Source organism: Apteryx rowi, unplaced genomic scaffold (assembly GCF_003343035.1).
Source record: "Apteryx rowi isolate R43461 unplaced genomic scaffold, aptRow1 scaffold_415, whole genome shotgun sequence".
Classification (NCBI taxonomy): Eukaryota; Metazoa; Chordata; class Aves; order Apterygiformes; family Apterygidae; genus Apteryx; species Apteryx rowi.
In genome coordinates, this window is record NW_020450650.1 from 549,371 (window position 1) to 564,472 (window position 15,102).

Consider the following 15,102-nt stretch of genomic DNA (forward strand, 5'->3'; position numbering starts at 1 on the left):
ACTTTCTGCTTTTAACAGCACTAAATTTATACCCCACACTACATAAACTCCTTGTGCATAAAGTTTGTCCATGCTATGTGTGACGTGTTCATCTGAACAACAAATCTATAGTGAGCTGCTCTGCACAGAGCTATATTAAGCCCAGCCAATCAATACTTTTTCTAGTGAGCAGAAGGTGAAAAAGTCTCTGTGGCTGTTGTACTGTCAGCTTTCCTAACCAATTTAATTAGTTCTGTGGAGCTCCTTGACTAAATTTGCATATAATCTATTCTCCCCTCCCTTTGCTTGTTACATGCATTAATTATTTTTATGTGGCATGCTCGCAGCTCACAGATGAAGCATGCATCTCCTTGAACATCTCTGCCTCCAGGAGGCAGTCACCCAGGGAAGTTCTGCTGGGAATAGGTAGAGGAAGAGAAGATTGTGTATGATAAAACTCAAGGTGGGGATGGGCAGAGTGAAAGGCATAGAGTGGTTCTCCTCTAAGTCACAGACACAGGCTAATGGAAAAGTGACTTATGAAACTCGCTGCTGCTGCTGCTAGCTTTAGTGTCAATATTGCATGGTGAAGAGATGACCCTGCTCAGGATTTTGGCTTGGAGCACAAGTCCAAGGCTTTAGGAGAAACAAAACTCATTCTGTGGGAACTTGTGTTTTATGTGACTTTTTGGGGTGGGCACAGCACAAGGTGTGCCAAGGCTCTGCCTGGAGTGAAGGGAGCTGTGCTGCACCAGGGCTCGTGGTGCCGGGGACATACATGGTAGATGTCACCTCCAAAGAGAGTGGGTGGGCTGAAATCAGTCACAGGTTGAAGACTGATGCTCCTGTCACTGCCAAAGCACGATCCAGCCTGTCGGAATGATAACAGCCCTCCCTCCAAATCCAAGGGCTACAGTTAAACCTGCAGAAACTGGTTCTGTTTATTTGTTATATAGAGATACATGAAGTAAAAAGCGGACTGTTTCACACCAATGTCTAAAATCAGCACAGTCATCAATCAGGGCCTGGATTTCCCAAATAGGGTTTGCAGATAGAGAGAAACAGCCTGGACTGTAGCTTTGCGGTCTCTTTGGAAGGAGAGGTGGCATGTTACTGCGTGGCCCTGGGACGAGACAGACAGTGACCTGGGTTGGCAGCTCCCAGCTCTTCCTGCTGCTCCCTTGTTACGAGGAATTTAAAAAAACACAGCATACCTTTTGACAGAGTAGCAAATTTCCTCCTACTACTCAATGGTAAAATCTAGATTTACCTCCAACTTTCCCTTTGCATTTATTTGCTTACAGGGACACAGAGGAATTCAGATGAGCACCCGCCTTTTGCTCTGTCGTGGAGTCCTGGTTTGATGAGACAAGGAAGGGGACTGCTTTCTGTTCTCCCATGCATCCAAATGAAGATGCTAGCAATCTAGTTCTGCATGATAAGCATAAAAAATGGCCATTTTATGCTAGATCATCTCCTGTTGTGCAAGGTAAAATAGCTTTGCAGCTCTGTAAGATAGAGGCAGAACCACTTAAACACAGTTCAGAGGTATATATTGGTATAATCCTAAGGAATGATATTACTCATAATTAGCAGACTATCTTATGGCCAACAGTTACTTCTGATTTTATCACAGAGGGAACAGTTTGTGGGAGCTATTGCATCTTGATTTTGTTATTAATCCATATGTACAGCTGTGTTCTTCCCCCATGGTAAATGTCAGATACCAGAATTTACAGAGTGGACAGAGGAAATAATATGTCTGGAAGGCACAGATTTTTGGCTAAATAAACCTCCCCCAGGAAAGCATTTATGTGATATGGAGGGAAGGGAACAGGGGGAGACGAAAGGGGAAATCTGATTCCAAACGCAAAGAGTGGATTTAGTTTAAATACCTTGCCAATGGAGCTGACATTTGACATGAGCAAATGATTCTTTTTTGAGTGCTTTGTTTACTGCATAATTTAAAGGAAGATTTTTGTCACCCTTATGCTGCATAATTGAATTTTTATAGTGCTGTTAATAAAAATATACATCAAATGTGACAATTATTATTCTTCAATGGATTTTTATATTATTTCAGTCTGAGAGAGATATGAGAAAGCATTAAGAATAACTTAAGATGTATTCTGAAATTGTTTCTGTGATTTAGTACTTCTTAAAATTAGTAAAATACTTAGATGTCTTCTCTACTTCTACAAGGTAATTCTGGGTTTTCAGAGAAAGTCAATATATTTTAACAGTCATAAAAGAGGGGCCAATCCTGCAGTCATTTTCAGGTAAAAATCCCATTTGTTTCTGTGGGAGCTTTGTCAGGGTAAGGGAGACGGCCGCATCAAGATGCATAAATGTACGTAAAAAAAATGTCAGTTCCAGTATGTCATTTGTTTGAGTGTTGAAAACAGCATTATCCTTTCAGGTCCTATACAGTGAGGCAGTAAATCATTTTAAAAAAGGTTTGGAAGTAAAGACAAATGCATTTGACCCTTTGCGCTTGATCCTGGCCCCTTACTTATGTTGAGCAGGGCTTTACTCAGCCAATCACTCCCTTGGTTTCTGTGGGACGTGTTACAGAATAAAGCTGCAGAATTTAGTAATTTGTATCCACTAGTGGAACAACAATGCAGTTCTCTACTTCTCTTCTTTCCCTTATGAAATGTAAACTGATTGAGTTAAGAAAAATGTTTTCTTGTCTTTTTTTATTAAAAGGAAAAAAGAGACACATGGTGGTAGATTTATTTGGGACTGTTGTTTGCAGCCGAAGCATTTCTTAAAAGCATATTTTTCCTTTGAAGAAGAAATGGCATTATTTTCAGAATGGAGAAAATGATGATTTAAATATGTTTTCTGATAATGGGACACTTTGTTAATGAACAGCAATTTTCTGACTACCTCCAGAGGAATTAAGCTCATGGATTATATAATACATCTGTGAAAGCTTATCTGATTGCCCAGTAATTGTGACCTCATTGTGGGTTGTGCAATTAAGCATTAAGCTACTATTTGGCACCGTGGTTAATTGTGTTTTACTTTTCTGATATGCTTGTTGACAATACGGAACAAAATTACTGATAACAGCACAGGGGTGGGAGGAACAACACTGCCTAAGCACCGTCCCCACACAGCACCACAGGTGCCCCTCTCCAGCATGGAGGAGATAATTAAGTAGGCAAATAGCTAATGACAGTGGGGAGGCTGTCACATCTAGTGTGAAGGCTTTTAGGCCAGACACCAAAGTCCTGTTTTCAAACCACTGTGTTATGCTGAAACAGGCAGATGGATGTAACGTGCAAGGGGTTAGTTTTGCAGGACAAATCTGCTGATTTGTCTTTTGGATATTTTTCTGCAGCAGATCAGAGCTTCCCAACTATAAACGGTTGTTCGGAAACATGCAAAGCAGCATCGTTTTAGACACATTTTGAGGGAGCTTGTGTGCAAAATATAAATGTTAGTCAAGTTGAAGTTGGTTTTTTGGAGAAGCAGTGAGAGAGATGAGAAAGATGAATAGAAAAATTCATGTTCCTATTTGGAGTTTGACGTATAAATATCTCAACATGGGGAAAGGGTCTCAACCCTTCTGACCCTGCAGCCCACGTCCCATAATCTTCATACAACAAAGAGCCAAGAGATGTTTACCGGGTACCTCAGAGGACTGAAGAGAGCAAGGACTTTGGGAATGGTTTGCGGGCAGGAGAGAACAACGGCTCCCATGTGGTTACAACACTTCATTAGAGGAGAGGGCAGGAAGGTACCTGCAGCCGGACCCTAGGGCAACGCAGTGTGGACACCTTTGCCAGCCTGGCTGGGTTTCTTCTCCTCCCCACTAAGGACTTGTGCTATCTGATGCTCCCACACCAGCAGTGCACTCCTGCTTGTTGCATGACACGGCTGAGCTGGGAAGACAGGTCCAAGCTGTTGAAAAGCCACAGGTTGCCCATGTGCTAGCACGCAAAAAACAGAATGTGGCACAGGACAGAAGGAATTGGTCTCCGCTCTCATGTTGAGCGAAGCAAGAAACAAAAGCAACCACTGTGACTGATTTTAATAATGCAAAGTGAGGCGGTATTACAGGCTTTTCGTTGTGGTGTAGTCATCCCTTCTCAATTAAACACATTTTCTCTTAAACCTCCTCCTTTTTGGACTCTGCCATCTTTTGAGTCAGCAATACGCCCTTTTCCGTCATGATAGATTGCGCTCGTATATCTTCAGAGTGAGCTTTCTTTCTAATGATCTATTAGTGAAATGCATCATTTGAGTGAGGATGATGATGATGATATACTACTCCATGGATAGTGCCACCCGAAGGAAAGAAAAGGTCAGACAACAAATTCAATAGAGTTATTGTATAAAAGTCAGGCAACACATCATCTCTGAGGCCACTTTCCTAATGCTGAGGAGGATTGCTGATACAAGCAATGCATTCCAGGGACCATTTCTTTTACTAGTGTGCCTAAACTGACCCCTGAATGTCAAGGGAAAGCAGCAATTTGTATCATCTGGATTGAGAGAGTATCAAAATATTTTTGTGTTTCAGACTACACATATGACAGGTTCAGCACTGAATTCCCCGACAACATATATCTTCCGGCTGTACTTCTGTCCTCTGGGTGCACATTCACAGATGTTGCATGTATGTCTGCCTGCCTCACTAGTTTTAAATTACGCGCATCTCTGTGGAACCTGATCACTTGGTTCACTGCAATCATATATGACACTAGCAAAGAAGCTCTTTTGTGAGCTGAAGTTATCAGTTTAGGATTATAGAATAATGCCTGCAAATTTCATACTTTATTGCAGTCATTTCCTTCATCAAGTCTGAAAATATACCTTGAGAAGATCATTCCCTCTGCCTCATTTCTACAGCATTCAGAACCCTTGCTAAGCTCAGGCTGAACAAAAAATATTCAGTATACCTTAGATGGAGTTTTTAAAAAACAGTACGCATGTTTCTCTTCTCTCACATGCCTTGCTTGCTTGCTTGAAGTCCTAAAACTTTGCTGTGGAAAGGCGCTGGGAGACACACATAAATAACTTGCAAAGAGTTGTATCCCGAAATAGCTTAATTGTTTAATGCCTGCTGAAATGTAAATGAAGCTTATGAGAGCGCTAAGAGATTCATCTATCCATCCAAGGTCAATATATCGAGTAAGGTGCAATTTGCTGTGGGGGAGGGGGTCTTCCAATGAATAGTCTTGATTTTCAGAAAAAGGCTTCAGGCTGGCCTTTTCCTTCAAGCCCCTGTATTTGCATTTGCTGATAATGAGGAAAGGTTTTGTAGTGCCAAGATGTGACATCTGACTGCTTGATTTTGCCATTTCACACTCGAGAGCGATATGCAATGCAGCTGCTCAAACAGCAGGAATGTGGCCTGGCACTGGCCTTGGAAAATTGGAAAGGATGTTTTCACATCCAAGGTCAGTTCTGGAATGTATGGACATTACAAGATGCTAGAGGGCCCGTCAGTACCAGTAGCTGACCCCCATGTCCCCTTTTCTGCAGGGTGTGGGGCATGCAAGTAGCTTTTTCATCATGGAGGTGGTCAGAAATCTGCCAGCTGGGCTGTGTGTGTGGCTTATGGAGTGTTATGGAATAAATTCAAAACATGATGCATGCAGTAAATCTATTCCACTAATATTTTTCTGTTTTTTCCCCCGTATGATTGTCACTAGAGGCGGATTACTGTTAGTGAAATTGCACGGTTGGTTCTTTGGGAACCTTAGCACAACTGATCCTCTGCCTCCAGTGAGATTCTCTGTGATGAAGAGTTGCTTTTGGGGAGAGGATAGAAAAAGATTCGTTCTGCCTTGAGCTGGCTTCCTGAAAATTGTGGCCCATTAATAGCTGGCAGCAACTATTCTGAGGCCTTTAGCTAATCCAATTCTTGTCTTCTAGTCAGAGATAGCATACAGAGCACTGTGTGGGAATTACTGTTTACTACACCTTAAGTGATAGAAGTCTAAAACAGCAAAATTGCAGAAATTTACCAGGCTCTAAATAATTCCTGCAGAAAAAACTTAGAGAGTCTGTTGGCACCTCTGCCGGATTCCACAATCTTCATGTCACTTGCTTTTGTTTCAAGAACGGTATGTTCAGGAATGCTGTCGTTTCCTAATTCAAAGCCGTTTCACTGAACTTAAATTGCTTCTGTATTATTAAAGCTGCTCAGCAAGCATGATTTCTCCATGTTGAGTTAGGGGATCTAACAAGATAGAAAAATGAAGTGTGTAGGTTTTGTTGTTTTTAAAAGCTTGAGCAAAACTCTGATAGTGATTTGTCAAATGCAGCTTGTAAATTACATGTTATTTCAGGATAGCGTTTACAGCTATTCCAGACTTGATTCTGGTTAAAATAAAATTGAGAACCAGTTTAGCATAAAGAGTTGTGTGTCTGTGAATCACAGAATTAGCCTTAGGAAGGACTAATCTACATGTTCCAGTAGCTAAAGCTGTTACAAATGTAACTGCAAAATAAGTGATGTAAATATATGTATGCAGGTATAGTTAGAGAAAAGATCTTATATTTTCCACAGACAAACAACCTTTGAGTATATCTAGGTTTAGTTGAGATGTGACTCTATTATCTGTCCTGTCCTTGCACTACCTACTTTTTAGGATGACAGGGCTGATGTAAAATCAATAATTTAAAAGATGCAAACACACATCCCTGTACCATACGGTCATGAACATTTCCTTGGAGGCAGCAAAACAAAAGCTCATGCTTATCGAAGAAATCTTTCTGTATGAAAGACCAATAACATTTCAGTATGAGATATTTTTAAATATACATTTTTGCTTCTCAGCATGAAAAATGAATTTCAAGCTAACTTGAACAAGGTCCAGTTGACTGCCATTTTCTTCCTTGGTTCCAAAAAATACCACCTTGAGTTTAATAGACAACAACAAATCTTTTCCTACCCAGACTACCTTTTTATATTGGTTCCTTCCTTCACCCTCCCTGCCACCTCTCCAAGCTGTTGCTCTGAATCCCTAGTTAGCTGGGGCTCAGTTTAACCATGGCCTAAAGATGCAGTGATTCACTCTAAAGTGCCGCTGTACCCTGGTGTCCCCAGCCCTGAGTTCATAACTCATTGCACCTGCAGCCTGATTTTGTAGTATGCCAAACTTTCTCTTTAAAAATAAATAAATAAATAAATAAAAGAAATGTCATCTTGTCGCTAATGGTATTTGCGTCATTTTGCAGCTGTGTTTGCTTTGAAGTGAGCAGTCAGTGATTTTCGAGTTAGCTAGGTGAAGTGGAAAAATAATGATGGATTTGGTAGTCCTTTGTCACTTTTGGCCCTGAATTTTCCTTACATCTGTGTGAGCGCTGGCCGTTCACTGTCTGCTGGTGGTGAAAAATAGATTCCAGTGCTGGCCCTGCTGGAAGAAAAAGTCTTGGCCATTTAGTTTCTCATCATTTCCCCCTCATCCCTCCTTATAATGAGTGTTAATAAATAACTTTTGGAAAAACGACTCATGATGCTTTATCGCTCAAATGTGCAACAAGGAAAATTAAAATGGAGGAGAAACCAATAAAATGTCTAATACCTCATAAACATTCTTTGTCCAAAACAATGAATAATAGGAAATGGAAGCAGCTCTTAATGGGAAGATTTGGAAGCTTGAGACCAATCTTGATTAGGCTTTTTTTCCCCCAATTTGTTGTATAGCTTATAACAGCTCTTTCAAGACAGAATAATATAGGTCAATAGCTGACCTAAAAATCTTTAAGAACTGGAATGATTAGCAGTTTGAGCAACAGCCTTTAGCAGATTCACCAATTCATGCTCTTTCAGAGCTGAGCTTGTCTTTGGGCAAGGAACATAAATCTAAAACTCCAAACTATGGTGTTTGTATAAAATAAATCAATACTCAGTCCTACCAAGGGATGCATAGATTCGGTGAAAAGGAAGGAGGGCCTGATGGCTACAAGCACTGTTTTTATGCTGCTTTCTTCAAGAAATGAGGTTTATGATACTATGTGTGCCTGTCTGCCTGATGAAGACTCTGTTACTCCATTTCAACCAAATTTGGGCAGTGTCACAGGATCTTTAGGACACTGGGCTCTGGAGTTGGGAAGTGAGGCCTCAACAACACCCCTGAGAGGATCGATGCAGGGTGGGCTCACTGCCCGCTCGCACCAGCAGAGTTTTCTGAAGCTCTTGGTGCACATTTTCTGATGTGCCTATCCGCAGGACACCGGGGTTCTCTGGAAACCAACCTGCCTCTTCAGGCTCTTACCTTCAGCCCTTCTCAAGGCAAAGAGGCAATGCAACTCCCACAGCCCAGCCCCTGGGGCCTCCTTATCTTTCCAGCCCAATGAAGTCTTTGCTAAACTTTGAGAACGTGGTTCAGATGTTTCTGAAAGGATTGTGTTATTCTTTCTGACTTCCCCCGTGTCCCTGACTGATTCAGGACATGCAGTGAAGTGGGTATTTTCTTTGCAGAAGTGATCTGACACATGCTTATTTTGCCAACTGACTGAATCAGTGATATGGAAAATGAAATGCAAGATGAAACAGGTTACCTTAACTCTCCTCCTTTGCTGACCCAGCTTTCCACAGGATTTTTACTTTCCAGCATGTAGATTACTTCACCTTATTTGAACCCCGATCTCCCTTTGGCAAGCAGTGACCTCACTTAAAGTCACCCATCACCTGCCACCCATCAAACCATGAGCTGGCAGAGAGAGGGAATCACCTCTCGGAGCAGGTGGCCCAGGTATGACGCGGGGAGGAAAGGACTCCTCTTCCAGGCCTGCATCTGGCTTCCTTGCAGCCAGGGTTGGAGGGAGCTCTGAGCCAGAATCACGAGCACAGCCACAGATGGGCACTGCTTTCGGAGCCCTGTAGGGAAAGAGCAGCAGGGGAAGCCAAGGGATGGTTGAAACCAGGTTGGCTACTTTTCATGGTCAGCCCACTGTTCACTACAGAGGAAAATATATAAGACAGTGTTGTTGGTTCTTCAGGGCCATTTAAGGGCAGCAGCCAGCAAAGAAAGGGAGGAGGTGGGTTAAGGAGTTGTAACTTTTAGTGGTTAATAATAATCACGCTCATTTTCCTTCTTGCAAACTTCCTCCTGCAGCTCCTCTCATTAAATGGGAAATCAGGGAAAAAAGCTTTTGCTGTTCCCTATATCTCTGCACAGTGGATTTTCACTCCTCCACTCCGTTGTGTTTGGAGGAATTGTCTTCCTGGCTTGGCTGTCTGGCATGAAAGGGGATGGGAGGAGAGCAACAAGGCCCGAGCATCTGCAGTGGTGCACTTAGCTTGCCCCACATGCTGCGGTGGGGGGAGGGAAGGTGCTCTCAATTAGCAATGATCATTATCATCAGGCAAGTGATTCATAAATATTCCATAGAACAGGGCCCTGGACTGCACAAGCAACAGCAAATATTGTAGCAGATTTATTAGTGGAGCATGAAACATTTATATTTTTCAGATGACAGGGCAGATGATGACTGTGTTATGCTAGCAGGCAGGATGAACCTCATTCGAAAAGTGCCTCATAGGTGATGGCTAGATATGACAGCAAGATGAATTAAGGTCTTTGAGCATCAAGATGGTATGATAGACCCTGGGAATTGAAAACTAAACACCAGTGGTATCCTTCAGAAAGCAGCTGAGCTTTCTTTGTGCAAGTCAAGGCACAGTCTTGGTAATTGTGGTGCCCTGGTGACATTGGCAGGGATTGAATTTTGCTGTCAGCAGGGCAGCTTACCAGAATAAATGTTTAGTGCTTTGAATTGGAGTTATAGTTAGCAAGAAACTGAGGGAAACTGGTGTTCCCCAGAGATTTGGACTTTGGCAAACAACTTCCTTGAAGGAGCTGGAGCCAGTAACAACTTCCTTTTCTGCTGTCCATCAAGCACATTACTCCCCAAACTTGTCAGATGTGTCCCGCAAAAAAGTTTGGCTGGGGTGTCTTTGTATGAAAAGCTGATTGAGGAGGACAATTGAGTAAGATCTGACTTGGAGCTGCAGCCCAGGTAGAGCTAATGGAGTAAATAATTGGACGGTATTTAACTTGAACAGTCAGCCTCTTCAGACGTACTAGGGTTTAATTACACCCATTTCAGTTCTTGAAGGGAAAGGAAAAGACCATGGAGTACCATCAAATAGGGCTTTACCTCAGCCATCAGTTACCCTGATAGAAAGATTGGCATCTTTATCATTTGTGTATTTTTCACCCCCTTCTAGATTTTGCCATTTGGGGATGACACTTATAGAACGACATTTCCAGATGACAGGTCTTCTCACCTTCCACTCTGTTACCAAGTTTAAATATATTTTCTTGAAGCAGCCCAGTATGTGAATGAGTTTCCCACCTCTTTTAAAATGTGTATGCAGGTGGATCAAAACTGTGCCTGAGATGGCAGCTAGTCTGACTTATATCCTGGGAATGTGTCCCCTGTGAAACTTCACTGTATACATCAAGATCACTTACCTTTCACACTCAAAATATTTCGAACTCAGCTGCTTTCTGACAAATTGTAATTGTCTCCATCAAACCGAGAAAGGAGGAGGGTGTGCACAAGGTGTGTTTTTCTTTTCTTTCTCCAGCAGGAAGCAACTCCTGTCATCTTTTTTAATGAGAACTTTGCATGCAGTTAGAATACCAAACTCAAAATCTGATCTATTCCCCATTTTCGGTGGTGTTTAACATTGTGCATAGCTATTTCAGTCTGTACTGGACTAACTCACAATAGTGTTTGTGCTTGCCTCTATTTTACTGAGGAATGAATTATTGTTATGTACTGTAGTTAATCTTCTCAAATTTGCCCAGTCCTACTGGGACACTCGTTTCTCTGCCATCTTAAAAGCTGTATTCATTCATGTTCAGCACTAAAGGGGTTTATCTGTGATCCTTAACTCTCCAGTGACCTGACCTCCATGATGCATATTTTTGTTGCCGGAGGACTTGGGGAGAGGATGGGGAGCCTGCAGGACTTGAGCAGACTGTTCATCCTTTATACACACTGTGCTGTGGTTGTGTTAGTGGCAAGTGAGTTAGTAACCACCGAGGTTTAGCCTATTTCCATTTTCAGTCTGGTTGGCTCCAGCTACAAGTACTGCTGGACTAGTGGGAGAAAAAATACGGACAAATAAAATTATTTAGGAGGAAAGGCAACCCGCAGTAAAAAAAAAACTGCGTGCCACACTAAGTAACTGGACTAAGTAACTAAGTGACTGGAAACAGTCAGTACTTCATTTCCTTTCAGCAAATCTGGAATTTCTGCCAAAGAACAGTATTTCCTATGCTTTATTACAGGCATATTATGGCAACTGTGGCTATGGGACAGCAGAAAAATGAATTCTTCTCATCCTGGGCTGGTTGAGAATGAGCCTGAGTCCCATGCTTCATAAATACCCATCCTTTTTTCCCATTAGTCCAGCAGTACTTGTAGCTGGAGCCAAACAATCTGAAAATGGAAGTATGCTAAATTTCAAGTGTTCCCAGCTCACTTGCTGCTAACACAACCATAGTGCAATGTGGATAAAGGATGAACGGTCTGCTCAAGTCCTGCGGGCTTCCCATCATCTCCCCAAGTTCTCCAGCAACAAAAATATTCAGCATGGCCTCCTCCCTGCTCTCAGATGCAGTAAATGCCTCCTGAGCTCTTGAGTTTCCCATGTTTGCTTGCTTTTCTGACACTTCTTGGTGAAGCTAAAGCTTGTAGAGAGAGAGTATCTTTTTAAATTAGAATAGCCGATAGAGTTGGAAGACAAAAGGTGAACTTTTGGTCTTCAGTTCTCTCTAGCGTATTTGGCATTGTGAGGGGCACACGGGACTGTGGATCACACTTGCTAGATGTATAAGTGATGAAAGTAAAATGTCATAATTTAGTGTCTTCATATCTTACAGTCTGTTTCTTAGAGCAGATTTTGATACTTTCTGTGTTACAGCAGACACAGTGCTTCTGCGGCCATGACATTCCCAGGATATAAGCAAAGTGGGGTTTGTTAAGCATTCTTTCCAGAAATAGGCAGAATTCTCCTCACTCTGAGAAGTTCAAATCTAGACTTGCATTCTAGTGTCTGCAAAATGTGACAGAGCCATACATCTAATGATATGAGATGTGACATTTAGATGAATTTTCTCACCGTGGTCTCAGAAAAGCTTGTGGATTCATTTACATTGCTCAATTCATCCTCCTGGACAATAGCTGTAATCCTATTTTTAGTTACTTTGGCTGGATGATGCAAAATAGCTTTATGTACTTTTGAATAGTATTTAAATGGTTGGATAAAAGGGCCCTGATGGCTAAAATGGATTTGTTATGTCACCTGAATCTTCCAGTGCAAGATGCTCAATGCAACTTGAATTCCCTTTTGTGCCAGGCAAAAAGCATTCCCTTTTTCTTCACTCATACCATGAAATCCAGGACTAAGAGTTACATGTTTGGCAACAAGTAGGTCCCACAGGAGTGTGGATGTTAGCATAGAATGGGCTTTCATTGCATAATGAAGAGGAAAAAGGGAATGAACCCCTAAAGATTTTTTACCAGATTCTTCCCATGGACACTGTGTTACTAGAGTAGCTAGTAAGTTAAAACATCTCAAATCCTGGCAAGCCAAGAAAGATCATAAAACTGCAAGGAGCAGGAAAAACAGCATAAAGCACACAAACATGTAAATTAAGACAAAGAAAATGACTGTAAATGCCAGCAGTCCCTAAAACATTAGGGACTAATTTCTAACAAACCATTAGCTGCATAGGGAATTGTCAAACATTATTAAATGTAATTTGCTACATCTGTTTTATTATAGAATTCATTTGGCACATATGCTATTTATGTTGTACACTATTTTTTTTTTAATGGAGATACTGTTATTTTCTTTAAGCCTTACCTGACACCAAAGCGTGGTACATCGATTGGATCAGGACTTGTTTTACTCCTGCTATAGGAACCCAATTTGTGTGTTTGCATGCACACTTACATGCGAACCAGCTTCCCTCCTGCCTTCCCCTGCCTCTCCCAAGCAGCTGCACATGAATGTTTATGCATTTCAATCAGCAGCAGGCCCCCCATGAGTGCTCTTTCTGCTGCCTGATGCTGTGAATGCATGTATGGAGGACACAGTCTTCAGCCTCTGCAGGGATACTGTTACCATCAATATCATTGTGCCATTAATATTTAAATGGAAGTATGCTCTGAATTGCATTGGGTTTTTTTAGGCTAATATTCAAGAAGTAGCTGATAGCCTGTAAGCATCGGTATCACCTGCATCAGTCAGCCAATGCTGTAATCTTGATCAAAAATAATAATGTCATCCATAACACTGTAAAGATTTATTAGTTGTGACAGATCTATACATTAACAAATCACTGCGTGGCCCTGAATCCCAAGTAAACAGAACCAGTCTCAGAAGGGACATTAAGACCTTTTGGAAACTCTATTAAGGAGTATTTCACACAGGAAAAATTGCTTTGAAAACAATGCAGAATTTTTCTGTGTGTGTGCATGAGTGATGGAAGGCTGTATTTCCACTCTTCTCTTTTACAGTAATCTTCTGTCAGGAAGGAGGATGACTAGCAAACCAAAATGAAGTCCAACAGGTATTTTTTGGTGCAGAGTTCTGGTTTGGGTTCTGATGTAACCTGAATTTGTTATGACTTGGTTCTGCTTTGCCTTTTACAAAACTGCAGTATAACTCACACTGAGTTCTGTTTTGAGAAAATATAATAGTTAGGATCACTTCTAAGTTTAATTTAACTCCATTGCTATGATGGCAGTAAGGTGATCTTTTTTTTGTATCACTCATTCTGGTACGTTTTATTGGTGGGAAGTTAGGAGTTTTCTTGCTGAGGTTTTGATTTTAACAAAAAAATGTTAAAATCATGGAAAATGCAGACTTACATTATCCAAGCCGCCTCGCCCCTCGCCTCGCCTCGCCTCGCCTCGCCTCGCCTCTCCTCGCCTCTCCTCTCCTCTCCTCTCCTCTCCTCTCCTCTCCTCTCCTCTCCTCTCCTCTCCTCTCCTCTGCTCTGCTCTCCTCTCCGCAGAGCTTTGTCTGGGTTTTGCAGACTTTTCCCCCTTTACATTTAATCCAGACTTTTCTCTTCATCCACACACCTCATCCGCAGTCCCTCCAGCTCTTTCCTTCTGTAGGGTTACTTTTCTCCATCCCTTGCCGGGGGTGTCACATTACAGCTCATCTGAATGCCAGTGCAAAGATTTTTTTCTTATACTGCTATTTTTTATCTTCCCTTTTCTGTCCTCTCAAGCAGATCAGCTTCACTTTCAAGATGTTTCACAAACTGTTCATGCTCTAGTGTTCTTTTCTGTTGATAACTGTCTCCTGGATGGCCCTGGGACACCGGCCTTCTTTGCCCACTTTCTGAACGTTTCAGTTTTCCTGCTGTACATTACACTTAAGAGGAACTCACTTTGAGCATCCACCAGCCTTTATCCTTTTTCCACACTCTCTGCAGGTCTGTGTCTGGCTGAGGAGTACCATCATAATCCTAACAATGAATGATCGTACAAGAGGAATAAGGTAGGATGGCAGTTTTTATCCTTTCTTTTGCATTTTCTATCACTAAGACAGTTGCAGGAAGTGGAAATCTCAAGGTAACAGCCACCACTGGCTGAACAACTGATTTTACGTGATCTTAGGGAGGATCAGCCTTTGCCAATCAGTTGTGTAAAGGGTGGGAATGCAAAAATTTGAGGTTGTTCTGTAGAGCTAATTTACCAAAGATACAAAGGAAAATTTGATTTTGACTAATTTCATTCTTTGGAGAAGAAAAGAAGTCCTTCCTATTTGTCAGTGTCCTGTTTTGACTCTTGAAATATTTTTAAAAGGTTTAATCAAAGTAAAATGTTTAAAAATGAGTGAAACATACTGAGAGACCCTCTCTGTATTTTTTGAATACTAGTGCAAAAAGATTTTTGAAACTTTGGTTTTGGTTCTGAGCTGAGACAGAAGGAGAAGTACATAATCCTCAAAGCTTTGCAGACTGGGTGATCCACTTCCTGCCCAGCAGAAACCTTCATTGTCAAGGTAGTTATGGAAAAAAACAGGCAGTACCAAAATTCACTCTCATAATGGTGTTTTCTGTGAGGTTTCTGCTTCCTAGTCAATTTAAACGATATGGCTGGATCAACTGGACAGAATTC

General features: G+C 41.6%; 1 long non-coding RNA gene across 1 annotated transcript in view; it reads left to right on the forward strand.

Moving 5' to 3' along the window:
• Positions 1-14,290: 14,290 nt before the first annotated feature.
• The window catches only part of LOC112970982, a 35,154-nt gene continuing 34,342 nt past the window's right edge, over positions 14,291-15,102 (forward strand). Inside the window, exon 1 of the long non-coding RNA XR_003255212.1 lies at positions 14,291-14,479. This is a non-coding gene — a long non-coding RNA (uncharacterized LOC112970982). The remainder of the gene's footprint in view (positions 14,480-15,102) is intronic.